The sequence below is a fragment of the Macaca thibetana genome, chromosome 10 (genome assembly GCF_024542745.1).
Source record: "Macaca thibetana thibetana isolate TM-01 chromosome 10, ASM2454274v1, whole genome shotgun sequence".
Taxonomy (NCBI): Eukaryota; Metazoa; Chordata; class Mammalia; order Primates; family Cercopithecidae; genus Macaca; species Macaca thibetana.
The window spans coordinates 427,016-454,674 of record NC_065587.1 but is presented as its reverse complement, the minus strand read 5'-3'; the positions used below and the strand labels follow the sequence as shown (position 1 = coordinate 454,674).

Sequence of the window (27,659 nt, the reverse complement as noted above, 5' to 3'; positions counted from 1 at the left end):
CTCCGCCTCCCGGGTTTACGCCATTCTCCTGCCTCAGCCTCCCGACTAGCTGGGACTACAGGCGCACGCCACCTCGCCTGGCTAGTTTTTTGTATTTTTTTAGTAGAGACGGGGTTTCACCGTGTTAGCCAGGATGGTCTCGATCTCCTGACCTCGTGATCCGCCCGTCTCGGCCTCCCAAAGTGCTGGGATTACGGGCTTGAGCCACCGCGCCCGGCCTGAAATGTATTTCTTAAATTATAAGACTTAAGAGTCAGAATTACTCCTTGATCCACGGGCTGCAGTATGGAGTATGTTAGCAGGTATGACAACATTAATCTCCTTGTACATCTTTATCAGAGCTCTTGGGTGACTAGGTGCATTGTCAGCAGTAATATTTTGAAGGGAATCTTTTTCTGAGCAGTAGGTCTTAACAGTGGGTTTTTTTGTTTCTTTGTTTGTTTGTTTGTTTGTTTTGAGATGGAGTTTTGCTCTTGTTGCCCAGGCTGGAGTGCAGTGGTGCGATCTCGGCTGACCGCAACCTCCGCCTCCCAGGTTCAAGCGATTCTCCTGCCTCAGCCTCCCTAGTAGCTGAGATTACAGCTGAGATTCTCAGCTGAGATTACTGAGATTACAAAGTAATGTAATCCCAGTGCTTTGGCAAGCTGAGAGGGGCGGATCATGAGGTCAGGAGATTGAGACCATCCTGGCTAACACGGTGAAACCCCATCTTTACTAAAAATACAACCTGGGAGCCACCACGCCCAGCCACCGTTTGCTGTTTCACCTTGCATTTTATTATGCTAATAGAGTGGCTTCTTAAGCCTCATGAACCAATCTCTGCTAGCTTCCAGCTTTTCTTCCGCAGCTTTGTCATCTCTGTCATCCTTTGTAGAATTGAAGAGAGTGAGGGCCTTGCTGTAGGCTATTGAAGCCTGGTTTGGTCTTCTCTCTAAACCATTAAAACTTCCCGGCCGGGCGCGGTGGCTCAAGCCTGTAATCCCAGCACTTTGGGAGGCCGAGACGGGCGGATCACGAGGTCAGGAGATCGAGACCATCCTGGTTAACACGGTGAAACCCCGTCTCTACTAAAAAAATACAAAAAAAAAACTAGCTGGCCGAGGTGGTGGACGCCTGTAGTCCCAGCTACTCGGGAGGCGGAGGCAGGAGAATGGCGTGAACCCGGGAGGCGGAGCTTGCAGTGAGCTGAGATCCGGCCGCTGCACTCCAGCCTGGGTGACAGCGCGAGACTCCGTCTCAAAAAAAAAAAAAAAAAAAAACTTTCTGCAGGCCCTGGGTGTGGTGTCTGACACCTGTAATCCCAGCACCGTGTGAGGCTGAGGCAGGTGGATCACGAGGTCAGGAGGAGACCATCCTGGCCAACGTGGTGAAACACCTTCTCTACTAAAAATACAAAAACTAGCTGGGCATGGTGGCACGTGCCTGTAGTCCCAGCTACTTTGGGAAGCCGAAGCACGAGAATTGCTTGAACGGAGGAGGCAGAAGTTGCAGTGAGCCGAGATCGTGCCACTGCACTCCAGCCTGGTGACAGAGCGAGACTCTGTCCCACAAAAAAAAACAAAAAACTTTCTGCAGGCTAGGCACGGTTGCTCACACCTCTAATCCCAGCACTTTGGGAGGCTGAGTGGGGAGGATTGCTTGAGCTCGGGAGTTTGAGACCATCCTGGGTAATATAGTGAAACCTCATCTCTACAAAATATCAAATGTTTAGCTGAGTGTAGTGGTGCTACACCAGCTACTGGGGAGGCTGAGGCAGGAGGATGGCTTGAGTCTGGGACATCAGAGCTGCAGTGAGCTAGGATTGTGCCACTGCATTCCAGCCTGGGCAACAGAGTAAGACCGTGTCTCCAAACAGAAAGCAACCTTCTCCATATCAGCAGTAAAGCTGTTTTGCTTTATTATTATTTGTGTGTTCACTGGAGTAGCAGTTTTAATTTCCTTCAAGAACCTTTCTTTGGGCTTCACAACTTGGCAAACTGGTGTAGGAGGGCTAGCTTTTGGCCTGTCGGCTTTTGACATGCCTTCCTCGCTAAGCTTAAGCGTTTCTAGCTTTTAATTGAAATGAGAGACATGTGACTCTTCCTTTCGTACAGGATTAATTGACCTAATTTTATTACTGTTGTGTCTCAGGGAGTAGGGAACCTTGAGGAAAGGGAGAGACTCAGGGAAATGGCCAGTCAGAGCATACGTGGCATTGGCTGGACGCGGGGGCTCACGCTTGTAATCCCAGCACTTTGGGAGGCCGAGGCAGGCAGATCCTGAGGTCAGGAGATCAAGACCATCCTGGCTAACACGGTGAAACCCCGTCTCTACTAAAAATACAAAAAAAAATTAACCAGGCATGGTGGCAGGCACCTGTAGTCCAGCTACTCGGGAGGCTGAGATGGGAGAATGGCGTGAACCCCGGAGGCGGAACTTGCAGTGAGCCAAGATCACGCCACTACAGCCTATGCGACAGAGCAAGACTCCGTCTCAAAGAAAAAAAAAAATACGCAACATTTATTAAGTTTGCCGTCCTACATGGGCACGGTTTGTAGTTCCCCAAAACAATTACAATAGTAACATCAAACATCACTGATCACAGGTCTCCGTAACAGATAAAATAATAACGAAAAATTTTCAAATATTGTGAGAATTACCAGAATGCAACACAGAGACACGAAGTAAGCACATGCTGTTGGCAAAATGGTGCCTGTAGACTTGCTCGACACAAGGTTGCTACTGACCTTTAATTTGTTTTTTTTTTTTGTTTTTTTTTTTTTTTTTTTTTTTTGAGACGAAGTCTTGCTCTGTCGCCCAGGCTGGAGTGCAGTGGCGCGATCTCGGCTCACTGCAAGCTCCGCCTCCCGGGTTCACGCCATTCTCCTGCCTCAGCCTCCTGAGTAGCTGGGACTACAGGCACTCGCCACCGCGCCCGGCTAATTGTTTGTATTTTTAGTAGAGACGGGGTTTCACCGTGGTCTCCATCTCCTGACCTTGTGATCCGCCCGTCTCGGCCTCCCAAAGTGCTGGGATTACAGGCGTGAGCCACCGCGCCCGGCCTGACCTTTAATTTGTAAAAAACCTGTGAAGCACAATGAAGGGAAGCACGTTAGACAAAGTACACCTGTATTGTTTTGTTTCATAGATGAGGAAACGGAGATAAACAGCAAGTAGGTGATAGAGGCAAGATTTGTACCCCAGGTAGTTTGATTCAAAAGCCTCTCCCCCCCCCCCTTTTTTTTTTTGTTAAGGAAAAGGCTAACTTAAAATATTTTTTAAAAATTTTAATAGATTCCGCCGGGTGCGGTGGCTCAAGCCTGTAATCCCAGCACTTTGGGAGGCCGAGACGGGCGGATCACGAGGACAGGAGATCGAGACCATCCTGGCTAATCCGGTGAAACCCCGTCTCTACTAAAAAAATACAAAAAACTAGCCGGGCGAGGTGGCGGGCGCCTGTAGTCCCAGCTGCTTGGGAGGCTGAGGCAGGAGAATGGCGTAAACCTGGGAGGCGGAGCTTGCAGTGAGCTGAGATCCGGCCACTGCACTCCAGCCTGGGCGACAGAGCGAGACTCCGTCTCAAAAAAAACAAAAAAAAAAACAAAAAAATAATTTTAATAGATTCCCTAGAAGAATAGAGGAAGAATAAAGAAAAGCGAATAAATTTTGGAATCATAACGATAACTGATTATGTATCAGGCATTTGTGTGTGTGTTCCTGTTTATGTTCCAACACAATTTTATTTAGAAAAGCTGACTGGGAGCCTGGGCGTGGTGGCTCATGCCTGTAATCTCAGCACTTTGGGAGGCTAAGGTGGGCAGATCACCTGAGGTCAGGAGTTTGAGACCACCGTGGCCAACATGGTGAAACCTTGTCTCTACTGAAAGTACAGAAATTAGTGGGGCATGGTGGCACATGGCTGTAATTCCGGCTACTCAGGAGGCTGAGGCAGGGGAATCGCTTGAACCCAGAAGGCAGAGATTGTAGTGAGCCAAGATCACGCCACTGCACTCCAGCCTGGGTTACGGAGTGAGACTTTATCTCAAAATAAATAAATAATAAATAAAATAAAATACTTGGGACTAGAGGAGTTTCTGATTTCAGATTTTCTCAGATTTACCAGTGGAACATCCCAAATACGGAATCTGAAATGCTCCAGTGAGCGTGTACTTTGAGCACCATGTAGATGCCCAACAAGTTTTGGGTTGGAGTGTTTTTTTTGTTTTGTTTTTGTTTGTGTTTTTGTTTTGCCTAGTCAAGTGAAACACTGGGAGTCTGGGAGTGGAGAAGTAACAAAAACATCTGTAGCCAGGCACGGTGCCTCACGCCTGTAATCCCAGCACTTTGAGAGGCTGAGGTGGGTGGATCACCTGAGGTCAGGAATTTGAGACCAGGCTGGCCAACATGGTTAAACCCCGTCTGTACTAATAATACAAAAATTAGCTGGGCATGGTGGCAGGCACCTGTGATCCCAGCTACTCAAGAGGCTGAGGTAGGAGAATTGCTTGAACCTGGGAGGCAGGGGTTGCAGTCAGTCGATATCATGCCACTGCACTCCAGCCTGGATGACAGTGAGACTCTCTCTCATACACATACACATACACATACCATACAAATCTGTAACTGGTTTTGATCAATTAGTTGTAAAAGCCACTGCACCTGGATCAGCCTTTGTTTTTTTTTTCTTTGTTTTGTTTTTTTTTGAGATGGTCTCATTCCATGTCACCTAGGCTGAGTGCAGTGGCACAATCACGGGTCACCACAGCCTTGACCTGCCAGGCTCCTGAGTAGCTGAGACTACAGGTGCCTGCCACCATGCCTGGCTAATTTTTTATTTTTTGCAGAGACAGGGCCTTGCTCTGTTGCCCAGACTGATCTTGAACTCCTGGACTCAAGCGATCCTTCCACCTCAGCCTCCCAAAGTACTGGGATTACAGGCGTGAGCCACTGTGCCTGGTCCAGGATTTCAGTTTCACGATTTTTGGATTAGAGATACTCCTTCTGTATTGGAAATCATGTTATATCCACATACAGCAAGCAGCGTTTTTTGAGACGGAGTCTCACTCTGTCGCCCAGGCTAGAGTGCAGTGACGTGATCTTGGCTCACTGCAAGCTCCGCCTCCCAGGTTCACACCATTCTCCTGCCTCAGCCTCCCGAGTAGCTGGGATTACAGGCGCCTGCCGCCATACCCAGCTAATTTTTTTCTATTTTTAGTAGAGACGGGGTTTCACTGTGTTAGCCAGGATGGTCTCGATCTCTTGACCTAGTGATCTGCCCTGCTTGGCCTCCCAAAGTGCTGCGAGTAGAGGCGTCAGCCACCGCGCCCGGCCCTCTTCTTTAAAATGAAAAAAAAAAGAAAAAAAGAAAAACACCTTTTTGAAAAATTTTTTCTTTTTAAAAAAATATACACATAACACATAATAATTGTACATATTTATGGGGTACATAGTGGTGTTTAATACCTGTAGTGTATGTCCCTCTTTTTAGCACAGAATGTACAGTCTTTCTTTTTTTTTTTTTTTTTGAGATAGGGTGTCACTCTGTCACCTACTCTGGAATGCAGTGGAGTGATCATTGTTCACAGCAGTCTTAACCTTCCCAGGCTCAGGCAGTCATCACACCTCAGCCCCCCAAGTAGCTAAGACTGCAGGCACACACCACCATGTCCAGCTAATTTTTTGGTATTTTTAGTAGAGACGAGGTTTTGCCATGTTAGCCAGGCTGGTGAAAATTCTTACATTAATACAAGTCTTTTCTGTGGACATATGTTACTTCTTTTGAGTAAATAGGAATAGAAGTGCTGGGTTATAATATAGATGTATGTTTCACATTTTTAAGAAACTGCCAGTTTTCGGCTGGTTGTGGTGACTCACCTGTAATCCCAGCACTTTAAAGGAGGCTGAGGAGGGTGGATCACAAGGTTGGGAGTTCGAGACCAGCCTGACCAACATGGTGAAACTCCGTCTCTACTAAAAATACAAAAATTAGCTGGCTGTGGTGGCCGGCGCCGTAATCCCAGCTACTCCAGAGGCTGAGGCAGGAGAACTGCTTTAACCCGGGAGGCAGAGGTTGCAGTGAGCCAAGATTGCGCCACTGCACTCCAGCTCGGGCAACAGAGGGAGACTCCATCTCAAACAAAACAAAAACCTTCCTGTTTTCCAAACTGGTGCCATTTTACACTCCTACCAGATGTGCGAGAGTTCCTTTTCTTCTTGTCTATGACAGCACTTAGTCTTTTTAATTTTAGCCGTTCAGGCAGTGGAGGTATCTTACTGTGGTTTTAATTTGCATTTGTCTGATGAATTATGATGGTGAACAACTTTTCAGGTGCTTACGGGCCATTTGTGTATTTTTTTGTGAAGTATTAATATCCACGCTTTTACCCACTGTTTATTGGATTGTCCTTTTATTCATTTTTAGGAGTTTACAAAAATAAATTCTGGTTACAAGTCCTTTGTGGTGTGTGCATGTGTGTATGTATATACATACATAGTGAGGGGAGGAAGAGGAACGGGGTTAATTTTTTTTGTAATGCGAGTTGCCTATTTATTTTCTTTTTCTTTCTCTCTCATCTCTTTTTTTCCCTCCCTCCCTCCCTCCCGCCTTTCTTTCTTCTTTTCCTTTCTTTTCTTTTTTCTCTCTGTTTCCCTCTCTCCTTCCCTCCCTGCCTCCCTGCCTCCCTGCCTCCCTCCCTCCCTCCCTCCCTTCCTTCCTTCCTTCCTTCCTTCCTTCCTTCCTTCCCTCTCTTGCTCCCTTTCTGTCTCTCTCTCTCTCTCTCTATGAGGTGTCACTCTGTCACCCAGGCTGGAGTGCAATAGTACAGTAATGTCATCATAGCTCACTGCAGCCTCAAACTCCTAGGATCGAGCAGTCTTCCCACCTCGGCCTCCCTGGCTAATTTTTTTTTTTTTTTTTTTGAGACAGAGTCTCGCAGTGTCACCCAGGCTGGAGTGCAGTGGCACGATCTCCACTGTGACCTCCGCCTCCCAGGTTCAAGCGATTCTCCTGCCTCAGCCTCCCAAGTAGCTGGGATTATAGGCTCCCGGCACCACGCCCCGCTAATTTTTTTGTATTTTTAGTAGAGACGGGGTTTCACTATGTTGGCCAGGGTGGTCTTCAACTCCTGACCTTGTGATTTGTCCTCCTTGGCCTCCCAAAGTGCTGGGATTACAGGTGTGAGCCACCGTATCTGGCCCCTGGCTAATTTTTTAAATTTTAATTTTTTGAGACAGGGTCGCACTTTGTTGTCTAGACTGGATTGCAGTGGCGTGATCATGGCTCACTGCAGCTTTGACCTCCAGAAGCAGTCCTCCCACCTCAGCCTTCCAAGTAGCTAGGACCATAGGCACAAGCCACCACACCTGGATAATTAAAAAAAAAAAAAAATTGCCAGGCGCGGTGGCTCACGCCTGTAATCCCAGCACTTTGGGAGGCTGAGGCAGGCGGATTACAAGGTCAGGAGATCGAGACCACGGTGAAACCCCGTCTCTACTAAAAATACAAAAAATTAGCCGGACGCGGTGGCGGGCGCCTATAGTCCCAGCTACTCAGGAGGCTGAGGCAGGAGAATGGCATGAACCCGGGAGGCGGAGCTTGCAGTGAGCCGAGGTCGCGCCACTGCACTCCAGCCTGGGCGACAGAGCGAGACTCTGTCTCAAAAAAAATAAAATAAAAAATAAAAAATAAAAAAATTATTGGTAGAGATGGGGGGGTCTTTCTGTGTTGCCCAGGGTGGTCTTTAACTCCTGACCTCAAGTGATCCTCCACCTTTAGCCTCCTGAGTCGCTCAGATTACAGGTGTGAACCACTGTACCCAGCTTCTATTTATTTTGTTTTCTTTTTTCTTTTTTTTTTTTTTTTGAGACAGAGTCTGGCTCTGTCGCCCAGGCTACAGTGCAGTGGCACGATCTTGGCTCACTGCAAGCTCCACCTCCCTGGTTCACGCCATTCTCCTGCCTCAGCCTCCCGAGTAGCTGGGACTACAGGCGCCCGCCACCTTGCCCGGCTAGTTTTTTGTATTTTTTTTTTTTCCCCGGAGACCGAGTCTGGCTCTGTCGTCCAGGCTGGAGTGCAGTGGCCGGATCTCAGCTCACTGCAAGCTCCGCCTCCCGGGTTTATGCCATTCTCCTGCCTCAGCCTCCCGAGTAGCTGGGACTACAGGCGCCTGCCACCTCGCCCGGCTAGTTTTTTTTTGTATTTTTTAGTAGAGACGGGGTTTCACCGTGTTAGCCAGGATGGTCTCGATCTCCTGACCTCGTGATTCGCCCGTCTCGGCCTCCCAAAGTGCTGGGATTACAGGCTTGAGCCACCGCGCCCGGCCGTTTTTTGTATTTTTAGTAGAGACGGGGTTTCACCGTGTTAGCCAGGATGGTCTCCATCTCCTGACTTTGATCCACCCGTCTCGGCCTCCCAAAATGCTGGGATTACGGGCGTGAGCCACCACGCCCGGCCCATTTTTTCTTATTTCTTAATGGTATCTTTTGATGAACAGAGCATTTTAATTTGGATAAAGTAAAACTTTACCAATTTTTTCTGTTATGATTATTTTGTGTCTTAAGAAAATTTTGCCCGCACCAGGTTGTGTAGATGCTGCCCTGTGTTTTTTTGTAGCTTTACAGCGGTAGCTTTTGTATTTAGGTCTGTCATCCATCTTTTTCTTTTTAACAGTTTTATTGAGATAAAATTAACATATGATACACTATACATGCTTAAAGTATAAAATTTGATAAGTTTTGGCATATGTATACATTTGTGAAATCATCACTATAGTCAGGATAGTAAATGTATTCACTGTCCCCCAAATTTCCTCATGGGCCATTAGGATTCTTTCCTTCCACTGTTCCTTTCCCTCTTTCTCTGAGCAACTGCTGGTCTCTTTTCTGTGTGATCCATCTTGCTTTCATTTTTGTGTGTGATGTGAGGTGGGGTTGGGATACATTTTTCTCCGTATGGATAAGCAATTGTTCTACCATCATTTGTTGAAAGGACTCTCTTCTCTGTTTAATTCCATTGGAACTGTTGTTACAAATTAATTAAACGTGTCTATAGGCTTATTTCTGTTTTTTTGTGTTCCATTGGTTTGTTTTTCTATCCTGTGCCAACACCACAGTGTCTTGATTATTGTAACTTAATGGTGTATCATGAAACCAAGTAGTGTAAAGCACCGCTCACCCCTCCTCCCCACTTTTTTTGAGCCAGAGTCTCGCTCTCTTGCCGGGCTTGAGTGCAGTGGCGCCGTCTCCGCTCACTGCAACCTCCACCTCCTGGGTTCAAGCGATTTTCCTGCCTCAGCCTCTGAGTAGCTGAGATTACAGACGCCAGCCACCACACCCAGCTAATGTTTGTATTTTAGTAGAGATACGGTTTCATCCTGTTGGCCAGGCTGGTCTTTTTTTTTTTGGCGGGGGGAATGGAGTCTTGCTCTGTTGCCCAACCTGGAGTACAGTGGTGCTATCTCGGCTCACTGCAAGCTCCGCCTCCTGGATTCACGCCATTCGCCTGCCTCAGCCTCCCGAGTAGCTGGGACTACAGGTGCCTGCCGCCATGCCCGGATAATTTTTTGTATTAGTAGAGACGGGGTTCCACCGTGTTAGCCAGGATGGTCTCCTGACCTCATGATCCGCCCGCCTCGGCCTCCCAAAGTTCTGGGATGACAGGCGTGAGTCACTGCACCTGGCCTGTGGAGTGTTTTTTTGTTTTTGTTTTTTTTTGTCATGAAAGAGTGTTAGATTTTGTCAAATGGTTTTTCTGGTCACTTGGTTTTCGTCCTTTATCCACATGTGATATGTTAAATTAATTGATTTTCAGGTGTTAAAGCAACCTTGCATTCTTGGAATTAACTCCCCCATGGTGTGGTGTATAATCCTTCTATATGGTTGGATTTGGTTTGCTAGTGTTTTGTTGAAGCTTTTTACATCTGCCTTCTTAAGAAAGATTTGTGTGTGACTTTCTTTTCTTTTGATGTCTTTGGTTTTGATATCAGGGTAATACTGGGACCTGTGGAATGAGTTGGGAAATTTTTCATTTCTTTTACAGACCAGATTTCTCTCCGGGATCATTTTCCTTCAGCTTGAAGCACTTCCTTCAGGATTTCTTGTAATGTGGGAATGATGAGGACAAATTCCCTCAGCTTTTGTCTTAAAATGTTTTTATTTATATTTCTGGTTTCAAAGGATATTTTTGCTTGATATAGAATTATAGGTTAACAGCTTTTTTTCCTTTCAGCACTGTTTTTTTTTTTTTTTTGAGATAGAATCTTGCTCTGTCATGGAGGCTGGAGTGCAATGGTACAATCTCGGCTCACTTCTACCTCCACCTCCCAGGTTCAAGCAATTCTGCCTCAGCCTCCCAAGTAGCTGGGACTACAGGTGCATGCCACCACGCCCGGCTGGTTTTTGTGTTTTTAGAGAGATGTGGTTTCACTATGTTGGCCAGGATGGTCTTGATCTCTTGACCTCATGATCTGCCTGCCTTGGCCTCCTAAAGTGCTGGGATTATAGGTGTGAGCCACCATGCCTGGCCTTTTTTTTTTTTTTTTTTAAGGAGAGACAGGGTCTCCTCTGCCGCCCAGGTTGAAGTTCCAGTGGTAGGAACACATGATCATAGCTCACTGCAATCTTGAACTCTCAGGCACAAGAGACCCTCCTGCCTTAGTTTCCTGAATAGCTAGGACTCCAGGTACACGCTACCGCACCTGGCTAATTTAAAAAAAGGTTTTTAGAGATGGGGTGTCTCTGTGTTGTCCAGGCTGGTCTTGAACTCCTGGCTTCAAGCAGTCCTCCTGCCTGGGCCTCCCAAAGCACAGGGACTATAGGTGTGAGCCACCATGCCTGCCCTGTTTTAACCCCTGTTCACCAAGGAGCTGCAGAGAAGCTGGCAGTCAGCTGCATCGTTAGAACCCGCCTGGCACCTGTTGGGCGTGAGCCAGGGAGCTGGCCTGTGCTGCTGCCCACTGCTGCTGCTCACGCCAGTCTTTCTCAGGTGCGGCACTGTGTGGAGTCCGTCAGTGTCTGTGCCAGGGAGCTGACCTGTGCTGCTGCCCACTGCTGCTGCTCACGCCAGTCTTTCTCAGGTCCGGCACTGTGTGGAGTCTATCAGTGTCTGTTTTCTCTGCTAGACGTCAGCTTCCTTGGGGCGTGACTAGGTTTGTCCCACTATTAGCTACATTTGTTGCTGAATGAACTGACTGATGCCCAGTGTCCTCTCTCTCGGCTACTATGGACAGTCAAACCTTTAGGAGCGCTTCAGGAATTTGACTGTCACTCATCCCGTTGACTGCTCCACTTCAAAGACTTCTCTCTCCTCGTGATCCCACCATCTCTAAGCCTATGGAACTCTGCTCTGACCCTTTCTTAGCTCTTGGCTGTGATGTCCTTCCTGGACTAGTTCGGTCGTGGGTGGTGCCTTCCTGTCATCACCCTCAATCTTGGTCATTCCTTTTGGATTTCCTTTGATAACTCCTTTTTGTCTTCATTGACTCAGCCAGAATCTGGTTATCATATGGAGACTGAGAACAGGGACTTTGCTGTCATCCAAACCTGGGTTCAAGTTCTAGAACGGATACTTACTAGCCCATGACGTTGGGCCAGTCGTGTAACTACTGAGACCTCTGCTTTTTGCTTGTGAACTGAGGTTGGTGGGAAACTATCTGCTGCATTAGGCTTTGAGCTTTAGGTGTGCGGATGAAGCCAGCTACTGCCGCTCTCTTCCTGTGGCTGCTGGAATCCTAAAGGCAGTTTCTAGGCTCTTGGTTCTTCTGTGCGTCTTGCTTGGACTTGAGCTTTGTTCACTGCCCCAGTTTCCTCCCTGCTGCTTTTTGCTGCTGTTTTCTGCTTGTTTGACAATGCTTTTTATCTAGCTTGTCTTCAGCTATTTTTCCTTCAAGAGTCTCAGCCCAGAGTACGCCCTGCCCATCTGCCCTTGACCCAGTGACTGTTTGTTCTGGTTCGTGTTTTCCCAGGAGTATATTATTGACAATAAATATAACACAGGCAGTCTGTCTGTCTGTTGTGATGCGGATAGGCGCAGACTAGGGTCTTGCTATGGTTTCCTGCAGTTGATTGTTTTTCTCTCTAGGCCCCTTGGAGGCATCTGGTATTAGCCACTGTCCTAGGGCAGTGGTGGCAGACATGAGTGCTGTCTTGGAGTCACACTTTTACCTGCAGTGTACATGCAGCAGGCACTTGCCCAAGGTTCCAGAGCTGCTCAGTGATGGAAACTGGACGTTATGCCCGGACCTTTGTGGTCGGGGAGTGTCCTGATGTGGCCAGGGCTGCCTGTCTCAAGAGGTTCTCTGGCTGCTTGTGGGGGGGTCTGCGTTGGGCTCCAGGAAGGGGAGGAGTGGGGGCCGGGGCCCTTAGCACTGGTGATGAGGAAGGTGCATCCTCAGAATGCTGGCCATCTCTGTCCTTAACTGGGAGAGCTGCCATGGTTGCTAGTGGTGAGCAGATGGAGGTTTTCAGTTTTCACTTCAGCCTTCATCCTCTGTAACAGCCAGGAGGATACTCTTCTGAATGCCAGGAGACACTGAGAGCCTGGTGTGGGCCTGACAGCCGTCTGGTGGGGCTGTGTGTTAAAGTCACCTTTCTTTCTTTTTTTTTTTTTTTTTTGAGACGGAGTCTCGCTGTGTCTCCCAGGCTGGAGTGCAGTGGCGTGATCTCGGCTCACTGCAAGCTCCGCCTCCCGGGTTCACGCCATTCTCCCGCCTCAGCCTCCCAAGTAGCTGAGACTACAGGCGCCCGCCACCACGCCCGGCTAGTTTTTTGTATTTTTAGTAGAGACGGGGTTTCACCATGTTAGCCAGGATAGTCTCGATCTCCTGACCTCGTGATCCACCCGCCTCGGCCTCCCAAAGTGCTGGGATTACAGGCTTGAGCCACTGCGCCCGGCCTAAAGTCACCTTTCTGAGACTTTGGTGGGAGACCAGCTGGGCCTCCACTGCTGGGAGGAGAATTGCTACCTTGGGAGCTTGAAGACTCTTGGAATGTGCAGCGACATAAGCAGGCTGTTCTCGGCCCGTCGCTGGGTCCTCACTGTGTTCCTGTTGCAGAGCACATGCTTTACATGGAGGCCTCATCCCGTGCTCAGTTACTGGAAGGGCTCAAAGGCAGACAGGGTGCTATGGACTGAATTGTGTCGTGTCCACCCCACATTCCTAACTTCCATTTAGTGGTATTTGGAGGGAGGCCTTTAGGAGATGATTAGGTTCCGTGAGGTCACCAGGTGGGGCTCTCAAGATGGGACTGGCACCCTCATACAGAGATACACCCGAGAGCGTGCTCTCACCCTCCCTGCTGTGAGGACACGGTGAGAAGGCAGTGGTCTGCAAGCGGGGAAGACGGGCTTTCTCAGAAACCTCACTGGCCAGCACCTTGACCTTGGACTTCTAGGCCCCAGAACTGTGAGAAATAATTGTCTGCTGTTTAAGGTGTTGTGTTCTGGCCACCTAAGCATAGGAAGACACCGGGTCAGTGGAGGGCGAGAAGGCGGCTGGCTCTCTGGCAGAGCAGTCATTGCAGACTGGCTCCTCAGCCACTGGTGGCCTGAGGATGTATTTGGCTTGTCCTGCATAGTATTGGCCCACATAGTGTTAAAAAGTTAAATTAATTATAAACGTGAAGATTTGGGATTTACAAAAAAATTAGAATTTTTGTCATTTCTTGTAGAAGCAGACGTGTCCTGGTGCCCTGTGTCCTTGCACAGCTGTGATTGCTGGGGTGGGCCTGTGTCTGCTCCCTTCAGCGGGCACATGCCCGCCGGTGCTGCAGCCTTCACTCGCTGCTGTCTTTTCAGCCAGCCACCTTCCTTACGCTTAGTGTCTTGCCTTGTTCTGCAGGCCTTTAAGTTGCAATCTGTGCTTTAGGCTGTGGCAGGAGAATCAGCAGTCGGGTGACTGGGCACCTCTCCATTGCCTCAGTTAAGAAAGGCCTTTACTTCAGAGGTATAATGCTTTAGTATGTTCATCTCTGAGTAGAGCAAGCTTCCTTTTTTCCCTTTCATATTCCTGGTGTCTGGAATTAGCCTAGGCCTGAGTGCTTCCAGTGCTCATGCAAAGCTTTTTCCTGAGGAAGATTCTCCACCTTTTCACTGTGTTTCTTGGCTCTTCTTCTTGAGGGCATATGGTAGAGTCAGGAGCTGGCAACCTGCAGAATGGAGAAGCTAGCTCCACTGTCCACAGCTGCTGCTCATGAGCCTGTCGATCTCTCTCCTGCTTCTGTTCTTGCAGAAGGACCTGGAGCCCTGCTAGAGCTGGGCTCATCTGACCATTCAGCGTGCTCCACGGGAGCCAGACTCGGGGAAGGAGCCCGACCATTCAGCTCCACGGGAACTTGTCTCACGATCCAGTCTCTGCTGTTTCCTCATCGGTTTGGTTCCATTTACTTACTTTACTAGAAAATTTTAAAGGGTGAAGAATAACCAAGACAAGTGTGAAAAAGAATAAGAAGGAAGTTGCCATAACAGATTTTCAAACTTTTTTTGTTTTTTTTTTTTTTTTGAGACGGAGTTTTTGCTCTTGTTGCCCAGGCTGGAGTGCAGTGGCGTAATCTTGGCCCGCTGCAACCTTTGCAGCCTTTGCCTCCCGGGTTCAGGTGATTCTCCTGCCTAAGCCTCCTGAGTAGCTGGGATTACAGGCATGTGTCACCACTTCTGGCTAATTTTTTTTGTATTTTTAGTAGAGACAGGGTTGCACCATGTTAACCAGGCTGATTTCAAACTCCTGACCTCAGGTGATCTGCCCACCTCGGCCTCCCAAAGTGCTGGGATTGGAGGCATGAGTCACTGTGCCTGGCCCAGATTTTCAAACTTATTGTGAGGCCAGTGGAATGGATGACCTGGAAAAGGACCCTGTATAAATGGGAACTTGATATATGAGAGAAGTATCGTACTTGAAATATGTATTTAAAGCAATGTGCCTTTTTTGGGAATATAAGTCGTAAAATAATGAAATTATGGATACTGCAAGTTAGTGATTGTCTCTGAAGAAGAGGATTGCTTGAGTTGCTGGGTATCTCAATGTCCTAGAAACATTAAGAAAGAGGCACATACAAACAAATGTTAGTGTTTGTTAAGTCTCATCACATGGATATTATGCCCTTCTCTAGACTTCAATGTATTTAAAAATTTCATAATTAAAAATATTTAAAACTGAGTTATTTTAATTCTCTAGAAGGTATAAGTAGTCTTGTGAGAGCACTGAGGAGGGACTCAGAAAGTTGACAAAGGTAGATGTAGATGAACTTCAGATAGGAAGATCAGGCACAAGTTTGTCAAATAGAGAAAGTGGGAAGAGGGCATTCCAGTCAGAGGGACTGTGTGTGCCAGGGTGTTAGCTGGGAGAGACACTCAGCCTATTTAGATGGTGGGTTTTGGTTACAGAGTCAAGTGGGGATGAGGAAGGAGTACCAAAGTTATATTGTGTGGAGGTCCTATGTAGTTGTCGTCGTGTAGAGGCTTACAGAAGTACAGTGTATTCTTTGTTCGCTGTTTGTCTTTTTCTACCTTCTTTTGGATTAAGAATGTTTTTATGTGTGATGGTATTAGAAGGTGGTGCATAAAAAGAAAAAACATCTTCTGTGATTCTCTTTAGGTCTTTGTATATCTTCCATGTCTCTACTTAATCTTTCCTTTAGGTTTTTGAACATATGAGATACTTTTTTTTTTTTTTTTTTGAGATGGAGTTTTGTTGCCCAGGCTGGATTGTAATGGCGCAATCTCGGCTCCCTGCAACCTCCGCCTCCCGGGTTCAAGCGATTCTCCTGCCTCAGCCTCCCCAGTAGCTGGGATTACAGGCATGCGCCACCACACCCAACTAATTTTATATTTTTAGTAGAGACGGGGTTTCTCCATGTTGGACAGGCTGGTCTTGAACTCCCGATCTCAGGCAGTCCGCCTGCCTCGGCCTCCCAAAGTGCTGGGATTGATTACAGGCGTGAGCCACCATGCCCGGCATGAGATAACGTTTATAAGAACTATTTAAATGTCCTTATCAATTCTTTATTTATTTATTTTTTTTAGAGACAAGGTTCCGCTTGCTCTGTCACTCAGGCTGGATTGCAGTGGTGCGATCCTGGCTCACTGCAACCTCAAACTCCAGGCCTCAAGTGATTCTCCCACCTTGCTCCTGAGTAGCTGGGATTATAGGCATGAACCCCTGGACCAGCATTATCTGTTAACTCATCTGTGTCATTTCTGGGTTGGTTTTATGTTTTTCTCCTCATTGTGGTTTATGATTTTTCTTTTCCTGCTCCCTTGCATGCCTAGCACTTTTTGATCAGATGCCCAGACATTGTGAATTTTATCTTGTTGGATACGGAGCATTTTTGTGTTCCTGTAAATATTCTTGACCTTTGTTCTGGGATGAGGTTCAATTACTTGCAAACAGTTTGATTCTGATAGGTCTTGCATTTCAGCTTTGTTAGGTGGAACCCGGCTAATTTTTAGTCTAGGGCTAATTTTGCCCCGCCACTGAGGCAAACGTCTTCTGAGCATTATGTCCAAAGCCTTGTGAATTACGAGGTTTTCCACTGGGACTGGCAGGAAGAGGAAGTATCCTTGGCTCTGTGTGAGCTCTGAGGATTGTTCCCTCTCATCTTTTTTTTTTTTTTGAAATGGAGTCTCGCTCTGTTGCCCAGGCTAGAGTGCAGTGGTGCGATCTTAGCTCACTGCAACCTCCGCCTCCCAGGTTCAAGCAATTCTCCTTCCTCAGCCTTCCGAGTAGCTGGGATTACAGGTACCCGCCACCATTCCCAGCTAATTTTTGTATTTTTAGTAGAGATGGGGTTTCACCATGTTGTTCAGGCTGGTCTTGAACTCCTGACCTCAGGTCATCCACCCGCCTCGGCCTCCCAAAGTGCTGGGATTACAGGCGTGAGCCACCGCACCCGGCCCCTCTCGTCTTCTTGAGTGATGCTTTCCCTGGCTTGAATACCTTCCTTACACACGTGCACTGATCAGTGCTTGGCTGGAGACCGGAGCGGGAGGTGTCCTCTGTAGATCTTCAGCATTTGCTGTGAGCTTTGCCCTCTCTGGTGTTCTGTCTGTGAACTCTAGCTACCTTGGACTGCCTGGACTCCCAGCTTTGAGTTTCCAAGTCAGGAGACTGCCATCCTCCCCCTGGTGCTTCTTCCTTGGGCTGTGGCCTGGCTTTTCAGGCTGAGGCTGGACGATTACAGGGCTCCCTCCTGTCATTTGTCTCCCTGTTTTCAGGGACCATTTACTGCCAGTGTCGAGTGTCTTGAAAACCATTTGCTTCCCTGTGTTTTCTTTTTTCTTTTTTTTTTTTTTTTAGTTGTTGCAGATGGGAAGGTAAATCTGGTCTGTTGGTCCATCTTGGCCAGAAGCAAAAGTATAAAAAACAGAGGTTTTTAGTGAAAGCTTAAGTTTGTGTAGAAATACTCATGGGCACCTAGAAGAATGCTGACCCACTTCCTGGCTGGGATGTGGGATGCCTGGACGGGAGAGCAGAAGTCGGGATGCCTGGACGGGAGAGCAGAGGTCGGGATGCCTGGACGGGAGAGCAGAGGTGGCTTTTTCCTGGGTAGACATCAAAGCATTTGGTGTATTGAGTGAAGATGGTGGGGATAGGGCTTGGAAGAAGTTTCCCTAGAAAAATCAAGGGCTGTAGAATGAGCTGCTGAGGGAATGATGAGAAGAAAGTGATTGAAGTCTCCCCTCCTGAGACAGAATCTTGGCTGGAGGGTACGGGCGAAAGAAGGCTTGTAGCCTGCAATAGGAGAGTGTAGGAGGCTGTGATGTTGCTGGGGAAGCAGTGAGCAGAGGATGGGGGGTGGATGCTTAGGATGTACCTGTTAAGGAGTGGGCCTGGAGCTGCCCATCTCTCCTACGCTGTTACAGTTTCCATTCAAGGCACACAGTTAAGTAGAAGACGAAAAAGGGAGGGAATGGACCTTTGCTTCCAGCATTATTAGATGCTCTCACCAGGCTCTCCCATTACAGTCCAATTAAATGCTGGATAAATTACAATAAATATAATTTCTTTATTTTTTTTTATTTTTGAGACAATATGGGGTCCAGCCCTACAGGGCCTGTGGGTTTTTCTCTTCGTGTGTGGACATGAGATCATAGAAATAAAAGATGCAAAACAAAGAGATAGAAGAAAAGACAGCTGGGCCTGGGGGACCACTACCACCAAGACGCGGAGACTGGTAGTGGCCCCGAATGCCTGGCTGCGCTATTATTTGTTGGATACAAGGCAAGGGGGCAGTGTAAGGAGTGTGAGCCATCTCCAGTGATAGGTAACGTCACATGAGTCACGTGTCCACTGGACAGGGGGCTCTTCCCTGTTTGGTAGCCGAGGTGGAGAGAGAGAGAGCAGCTTACGTCATTATTTCTTCTATGCATTTCAAAGACTTTAGTACTTTCACTAATTCTGCTACTGCTCTCCAGAAGGCGGAGCCAGGTGTACAGGGCGGAACGTGAAAGCAGACCAGGAGTGTGACCACGGAAGCACAGCATCTCAGGGAGACGGTCAGGCCTGCGGATAACTGCGGGCGGGCCTGACTGATGGCAGGCCCTCCACAAGAGGTGGTGCAGCAGAGTCTTCTCTAACTCCCCCGGGGGAAAGGGAGACTCCCTTTCCCGGTCTGCTAAGTAACGGGTGCCTTCCCAGGCCCTGGCGCTACCGCTAGACCAAGGAGCCCTCTAGTGGCCCTGTCTGGGCGTAACAGAGGCTCACACTCGTCTTCCGGTCACTTCTCACCATATCCCTTCATTTCCTATCTCTATATGGCCTGGTTTTTCCTAGGTTATAATCGTAGAACAAAGATTATTACAATATTGAAAGAGTAATGCTACAAACTAATGATTAATAATATTCATATATAATCATATCTGTAGTCTATTTCTGGTATAACTCTTCTTCTGTATATTTATTTATTGTACTGGAACAGCTTGTGCCCTCGGTCTCTTGCCTTGGCACCTGGGTGGCTTGCTGCCCACAAGACAAGGTCTCACTTTGTCACCCAGGCTGGAGTGCAGTGGTGTGATCATAGCTCACCATAACCATGCACACCTAGGCTGCAGGGATCCTCCCACTCAGTCCTGAGCAGCTGGGACTGCAGGCGTGCACTGCCACGCCTGGCTAATGCTGGTGCTGTTTAGGCACACAGACAGCCATTCTTCCCCCAGCTCACACTGAGTAGAATTTGTTAAGAAGATGCATGCTACAAAATCATTGACTCAAGATTAGAATAAACAGGCCAAGGTCAACATTGTAAAAACTTTTCCTTATTTTGAAAACTGTGTATAAAGTTTTAGAAAAGTGGGCTGAGAAGCCTATTTTGAGTTACTTAGCTTAATAATTTTTATCATGAAATGTTAGGTATAAAAAAGTATTACCTGTTTTAGAAGGTGGTAACTGGGCTACTGGCACCACTTTGAGTACCTTTTGTTTGATTTGTTTGATTTTTATTTTTTGTTTTTTAGAGATGGGGTCTCACTCTGTTACCCAGGCTGCAGGGCAGTAGTGTGATTGTGGCTCACTGCAGCCTTTTATTTTATTTTTTGAGACTGAGTCTTACTCTGTCGCCCAGGCTGGAGTGGCTGACTGCAACCTCTGTCTCCAGGGTTCAGGCAGTTCTCTTGCCTCAGCTTCCTGAGTATCTGGGATTACAGGCATGCGTCCGGCTAATTTTTTGCGTTTTTAGTAGAGACAGGGTTTCACCAAGTTGGCCAGGCTGGTCTTGAACTCCTGACCTCAAGTGATCGCCCACCTTGGCCTCCCAAAGTACTGGGATTACAGTTGTGAGCCACTGCGCCTGGCCTTTCACTGCAGCCTTGAACTCCTGGGCTCAAGCATTCCTCCCACTCAGCCTCCTGAGTAGCTGGGACCACAGGTGCGTGCCACCACACTCAGCTAACTGAAAATTGTTTTTTGAATAGAGACAAGGTCTGAATGTGTTGCCCAAGCTGGTCTTAAACTCCAGCACTTAAGTGATCCTCCTGCCTTGGCTTCCCAAAGTGTTGGGATTACAGATGTGAGCCACCACATTCCGCCTTTTGTTTGATTTTTATGAAATGTAAAAATATGCAAAAGTAGAGAAAAAATAATTAACATCTATGTACTCATCACCCAACTTCAACAGTGACTGACACTTTTTTTTTACTTTGAAAGATCTGATTTTATGTTCTGAATCAAAAAGAAGTGTATTCATGTTAAGTTTAGAATGTTTAGCTTTCCATTGATCTCTCAAAATGCTTTCCAGATACTAACAGTGCACAGAACTATGCGCCACGTCTTGTTTGTTTGTTTTTGAGATGGAGTCTTGCACTGTCGCCAGGGCTAGAGTGCAGTGGCGCGATCTCGGCTCACTGCAGCCTTCTAGGTTCAAGCAATTCTCCTGCTTCAGCCTCCCCAGTAGCTGGGATTACAGGTGCCTGCCACCATGCCCAGTTAATTTTTTGTATTTTTAGCAGAGATGGGGTTTCACTGTGTTGGTCAGGCTGGCCTCGTATGCCTGACCTCATGATCCACCCGCCTCGGCCTCCCAAAGTGCTGGGATTACAGGCATAAGCCACCACGTCCAACCACACCATGTTTTAAAGAACAAAGTTTGAATGTAAGACCTATTTCTTTTTTCTTTTTTTTTTTGAGATGGAGGAGTCTCACTCTGTTCAAGAGCTAAAAATCAGAACTTTTTTTTTTTTTGAGACGGAGTCTCGCTCTGTCACCCAGGCTGGAGTGCAGTGGCCGGATCTCAGCTCACTGCAAGCTCTGCCTCCCGGGTTCACGCCATTCTCCTGCCTCAGCCTCCCGAGTAGCTGGGACTACAGGCGCCTGCCACCTCGCCGGCTAAGTTTTTGTATTTTTAGTAGAGACGGGGTTTCACTGTGTTACCCAGGATGGTCTCGATCTCCTGACCTCGTGATCCGCCCGTCTCGGCCTCCCAAAGTGCTGGGATTACAGGCTTGAGCCACCGCGCCCGGCCAAAAATCAGAACTTTTAAAACAAATTTTATTTTCTGAGGGACTTCATACCTGACAACACCAATTAAACATAATACTCCACCCATCCTACAAATTATTAAATACATTATTTCACCTGGGACTAGGATAATTATAAAATGGAGTTTTAAAGTTATAATATAGGCAGGGACAGTGGTTTGTGCTTGTAATTCCTGCTACTCAGCAGGCTGAGGCAGGAGGATCACTTGAAGGCTGTAATGTGCTGTGTGAACTGGGTGTCCGCACTAAGTTCGTCATCAGTTTGGTGACCTCCCGGAAAAGGAAGACTGCCAGGTTGCCTAAGGAGGCGTGAACCAGCTCAAGTTGGAAATGGAGCACATCGGAAACTACCATGCTGATTAGTAGTGGGACTGGAACTGTGAATAGCTACTGCTTTCCACCCTGGGCAACATAGTGAGACCCCATCTCTGAAAAAAAAAAAAAACTACCTTAATATATCATTTAAGTGTCATGTTTGTTAGTTGAATTATGAAATCAAAGACAACATTTATATTCAAGGGACAGATGATAAATGCTCTTCCATTGCTCTGTTTTTTAAATTTTGTAATTATTATTATTTTTTGAGATGGGGTCAGTCTCTGGTCACGGAGGCTGGAGTGCAGTGGCATGATCTCAGTTCACTGCAACCTCTGCCTCCCAGGCTCAAGTGATCTGCCTCAGCCTCCCGAGTAGCTGGGACTACAGGCGTGCACCACCACACCTGGCTAATTTTTGTATTTTTTGGTAGAAATGGGGTTTTTCCATGTCACCCAAGCTAGTCTTGAACTCGTGGACTCAAGTGATCTGCCACCTTGGCCTCCCATAGTGTTGCGATTATAGGTGTGAGCCACAGCGCCCTGCCTCCTTTTCCTGTTGTCTGCCATTTTGATAAGTTAACTTTACCAAGGAAGAACTTAAAATAAGATTTTTCCTCTTATTTTTCAGGTAAAGAGATTATCAATCTTCCACTGAATGAAAAAAATTTTCTTAAAGCTGCATATACTCCAAGAAAAAAACCACAAATGTTTTTCTATTTTGCCTGAATACATGATTTAAACAAGAGATTTCCATAGAAGGTAAGCTAAGTTTCTTTTTCAATTTGATTCTGTTTTATTGTGTAATTTATACAAAAGGTCTGTATAGGTGGAAGTTCGAAGATGGGTCACAGCAAAAAATGTAGTTTAGAAGATGTGCTGGCCGGGCGTGGTGGCTCACGCCTGTAATCCCAGCACTTTAGGAGGCTGAGGCGGGCGGATCACGAGATCAGGAGTTCGAGACCAGCCTGACCAACATGGTGAAACCCCATCTCTACTAAAAATACAAAAATCAGCTGGGCGTGATGGTGTGTACCTGTAATCCCACCTACTCAGAAGGCTGAGGCAGGAGAATCGCTTGAACCCGGGAGGTGGAGGTTGCAGTAAGCCAAGATTGTGTCACTGCACTGTAGCCTGGGCGACAGAGCGAGACTCTGTTTAAAAAAAAAAGAAAAAAAATAGAAGATGTATTCATGGTCTCTTTTGGTGTTTTTTGATCCTCCTGTGTCTAGTTTTGAGATGCTCTGTGTGTTTTTGAGCAAGTTACTTGGTCTTTCCAAGCCCAAGTTTAATTCTTTTTTTTTTTTTTGAGACGGAGTCTCGCTCTGTTGCCCGGGCAGGAATGCAGTGCTGTGATCGCGGCTCACTGCAACCTCCGCCTCCCAGGATCAAGCAATTCTTCTGCCTCAGCCTCCCAAGTAGCTGGGACTACAGGCGTGTACCACCACGCCCAGCTAATTTTTGTAATTTTAGTAGAGATGGAGTTTCACCATATTGCCCAGGGTGATCTCAAACTCCTGACCTTGTGATCCGCCCTCCTTGGCCTCCCAAAGTGCTAGGATTACAGGTGTGAGCCACTGCGCCCGGCCCAAAGTTTAATTCTGACAAAATGGGAACAGTTTTGCACGTATGTAATGAGGTATATATTCTGTCTCATTTGTGGGGAACATGTGACATACAGCATATACACGGTCACAGCTGCCATTCAAGCCACACAGTTATGTAGAAAATGAAAAAGGGAGGGAAGGACCTCTGCTTCCAGCAGTATTAGATACTCTTACGAGGCTTCTCCATTGCAGTTCAGTTAGATGCTGGATAAATTAGAATAAATATAATTTCTTTATTTTATATTTATTTGTCACCCAGGCTGGAGTGCAGTGGTGTGATTGTAGCCCACCACAGCCATGTACACCCAGGCTGAAAGGATCCTCCCACTTAAGCCTCCTGAGTGGCTGGGACTATAGGAATGCACCACCATGGCTAATTTATTTATTTTTTTTATATATATATATATTTGTGTGTGTGTGTGTGTGTGTGAGATGGAGTCTCGTTCTGTTGCTCATGCTGGAGTGCAATGGCACGACCTTGACTCACTGCACCCTCCGCCTCCCGGGTTCAAGTGATTCTCCTGTGTCAGCCTCCCAAGTAGCTGGGATTACAGGCACCAGCCACCATGACCTGCTAGTTTTTGTGTGTTTAGTGATGGCGGGGTTTCACCACATTGGTCAGGGTGGTCTTGAATTCCTGACCTCAAGCAATCCAGCCGCCTCAGCCTCCCAAAGTGCTGGGATTATAGGCGTGAGCCACCGCGCCCAGCCCACCACGGCTAATTAAAAAAACTTTTTTAGAGATGGGGTCTCACTCTGTTGTCCAGACTGGCCTTGAACTCCTGGGCTGAAGTGATCCTCCTGCCTTGGCCTCCCAAAGTGCTGAGATTATAGGTGTGAGTTACCGTGCTTGGCCAAGTATAGTTTCTGTGAACACTTTGATGCATTAAGGCTGGGCGGATGGCTGGCTTGAGTCTGAAAGGTGGAGGCTGCAGCGAGACAAGGTCGTGCCACTGCCCTCCAGCCTGGGTGACAGAGCCAGACCCTGTCTCAAAAAAAACCCACCAAAATTCAATATATGGATTAAACAGATTAAACATAGATGAAGATGGAATTAGTAAAGTGAAACATAGTGGAAGACATTATCCAAAGTGCAGCCCTGAGAGATCAGTGATGGTAGTAAATACGTAGTTGGAATTCTCGAATGAAAAATTCGGGAATACTGAAGGAGAGGTATTATTCAAAGTATTAATAACTTTGAACTTTCAGAAACTAATAAAAGACATAAATTCATAGGTTTAAGAATCACAGTATGTTCCAATCAGTATTTTTAGAAAAAAACAAACCCAGCCGGGCGTGGTGGCTCACGCCTGTAATCCCAGCACTTTGGGAGGCCAAGGTGGGCGGATCACAAGGTCAGGAGATCGAGACCATCCTGGCTAACACGGTGAAACCTCGTCTCTACTAAAAATACAAAAATTAGCCGGGCGTGGTGGTAAGCACTTGTAGTCCCAGCTACTCCGGAGGCTGAGGCAGGAGAATTGCTTGAAGGTGGGAGGTGGAGGTTGCAGTGAGCTGAGATTAAGCCACTGCACTCCAGCCTGGGCGAGAGCAAGACTCTGTCTCAAAAAAAAAAAAAAATCAGAAAGAAAAAGAAAAAAACAAACCCACACCCACACACTGAAGTGGTATAGCACCAAAGACAAAAAGAAGAAGATATTAAGGTAAAAATTAAAAAACAGATTACCTAAAATGGAACATTAGCTAGGTTGACAACATGTCTCATCAGCATGAATGGAAGCCAGTAAAGAGTAGAATAATTCCTCAAAGTGACGAGAGCACATAAGTTTCATTATAGAATCGTGTTATCAAATACATTTTGCAAGAAAAATGGCAAGGTTTTATGTTGTTGGGAATGTTAGGCTAGGTTATTTAGACTACCTTCTACTCCCCCACCCCACTCCAGAAAAACAACCACAATTGTTAGATTAAAAAAAATAAATAAAAGAACTGACAAAAAAGCAAGGAACTTTTCGATCAAAATCTGACTGAAAATAAGGTAGAAAGGTAATTTAAACACCTTTAAACACGGTAGAATGGAGTCTGCTTTTGCCTTGAGGGCGTTTGCTGATGTAGACAAAGTGGGGCTTTGAGTTTAGAGGATTTGCAGGGTGAAAAGAACAGTAGTTAAGCTCGATTCCTCTCAAGGTAAATAACCTAAAGGAAACCCTCCCCACACTGGTGGAGCTCTGAAGGGCTGTATCCTCAAGGTGTGAGGGCAGACTGGAGACACATGTGCCTCACACCATTCCGTGTCCCCGCCTGGTTGTCTTTTTACTAAATGTAGCACAAAAAAGATGAAAAGGGAAAAAACCTGTGTCTGAGAATTGTGGCTATATATTGGCCTTTGTGAGGTTTTTTAGCCCAGGTTACATTGCCTGGTAGTTAAGGGATATCAGGCATGAATTTAATTCAAGGTGTTTCTACCTTGTCATCTGACAGAAACAGAGATAAAAGCTCGCTGGAAGAAGTTACCTTCATCCTAAGATACAAAGAATCCCTGCAGATTTCTTTTTCTTTTCTTTTCTATTTTTTTTTTTTTTTTTTGAGGTGGAGTCTTGCTTTGTAACCCAGGCTGGAGTGCAGTGGCACAATCTCGGTTCACTGCAACCTCTGCCTCCCAGGTTGAAGTGATTCTCCTACTTCAGCCTCCCAAGTAGCTGGGACTGTAGGCGTGTGTCTGTCTAATTTTTGTATTTTTAGTAAGGATGGGATTTCACTGTGTTGGCCAGGCTGGTCTTGAACTCCTGACCTCAGGTGATCCGCCTGCAGTTATTTTTTAAGGACAGTGATTAATAGTACACAGACAAAAATGACTAAGCACACAAGGAAATAAGCCACCCTGAGTTAAACCAGTACAGTTCAGGCATGGTGGCTCATGCCTGTAATCCCAGCAGACTGAGAGGCTGAGGCAGGAGGATGGCTTGAGTCCATGAGTTGGAGGCTGCAGTGAGCTGTGATTGCACCGCTGCACTCCAGCCTGAGTGACAAAGTGAAACCTTGTCTCAAAAAACCCCCCAGAAGCCGGGCGCGGTGGCTCACGCCTGTAATCCCAGCACTTTGGGAGGCTGAGGCGGGTAGATCACAAGGTCAGGAGATGGAGACCATCCTGGCTTAACACGGTGAAACCCCGTCTCTACTAAAAATACAAAAAATTAGCCAGGCGCGGAGGCGGGCGCCTGTGGTCCCAGCTACTCGGGAGGCTGAGGCAGGAGAATGGCGTGAACCCGGGAGGCGGAGCTTGCAGTGAGCCGAGATCGCGCCACTGCACTCAAAACAGAAAAACCAGTAGAAACGCTTTCTCAAAGACTTCAGGTATTGGAATTATTAGAAACAGACCATTAAAATGTGTGCTTTTTGTGTGTGCGTGAGAAGATCTTACTCTATCACCTAGGCTGGAGTTGGAGTACAGTGGTGTGATCTTGGCTCACTGCAGCCTCTGCCTCCTGGGCTCAAGTGATCCTTCTGTCTCAGCCTTCCGAGTGGCTGGGACTATAGGCACACACCACCACACCTGGCTAATTCTTTGTATTTTTTGTAAAAATAGGTTTTTGCCATGTGGCCCAGGCTGGTCTCGAATTCCTGGCTTCAAGCCATCTGCCCACCTTGGCCTCCTAAAGTGCTGGAATTACAGGTGTGATCCAGCATGCTGGCTGAGTGTGCTTCTTATTTTTATTTTATTTTTTGAGATGGAGTGTCACTCTGTTGCCCAGGCTGGAGTTCAGTGGCATGATCTTGGCCCACTGCAAGCTCTGCCTCCCGGGTTCACGCCATCTTCCTGCCTCAGCCTCCCGAGTAGCTGGGACTACAGGCGCCTGCCACCACGCCCAGCTAATTTTGTGTATTTTTAGTAGAGATGGGGTTTCACTGTGTTAGCCAGGTTGGTCTCGATCTCATGACCTCGTGATTTGCCCGCCTCGGCCTCCCAAAGTGCTGGGATTGCAGGCGTGAGCCACCGCACCTGGCCTATTTTTAAAGAAATAAATATTTAATAACATAAAAATATTTGTAGGAAACAATAGAAAGTGATCTAGAATATTTGAAAAAGGAGCAAATAGAACGTCTAGAAATAAAGAATAAAATATCCAATATCACGAATTCAGGCCAGGTATGGTTGCTCATGCCTATAATCCCAGTACTTTGGGAGGTAGAGGCAGAGAGATCAGTTGAGCCCAGAAGTTCAAGACCAGCCTGGGAAACATGGTGAAAACCTGTCTCTACAAAGAATTTTAAAAATTAGCCAGCTGTGGTGGTGCACATCTGTAGTCCCAGCTGCTTGAAAGGCTGAGGTGGGAGGATCACTAGAGCCCAGGAGGCCAAGCCATTAATGTGCAAGTGCACTCCGGCCTGGGTGACAGAACGAGAACCTCTCTCAATAATAATAATAATTCAGTGTGTAGGGGTTTAATAAAAAAATATGTACAGTGAAGTGAAAATCACTGAACCAGAAAACAGGTCAGAAGGAATTACCCAGAATGAAGCACAGAGAAAATGATGGGAAACTGACTAGAACATGGGACATCGAGGGGGAATGTCTAATGAGTGTTTACTTAATGTTCTGTAAAGAGAAATGAGAGAACGAGGCAGATTTAGTATTAGGAAAGATAAAGACTAAAATTTCTCAGAATCAGTGAAAGAAATCTACAGATTTAGGCCAGGCGGGAGGATCACAAGGTCAGGAGTTTGAGACCAGCCTGGCCAGCATGGCGAAACTCCATCTCTACTAAAAATACAAAAATCAGCTGGGCGTGGTGGCGCATGCCTGTAATCCCAGCTACTCGGGAGGCTGAAGTAGGA

General features: G+C 46.9%; 1 protein-coding gene across 16 annotated transcripts in view; it reads left to right on the top strand.

Moving 5' to 3' along the window:
- Positions 1-27,659, top strand: part of PPP6R2 (protein phosphatase 6 regulatory subunit 2) — a 100,511-nt gene that overhangs the window by 6,423 nt on the left and 66,429 nt on the right. For 15 of the 16 annotated variants that reach the window (XM_050745743.1, XM_050745739.1, XM_050745737.1 and 12 more), the window contains exon 2: positions 21,887-22,017. The gene's annotated coding sequence lies outside the window, so the exon portion shown is untranslated. Of the gene's footprint in view, positions 1-14,200; positions 14,344-21,886; positions 22,018-27,659 lie in introns of those variants that run through there. The other variant, XM_050745731.1, reaches the window with a different exon arrangement.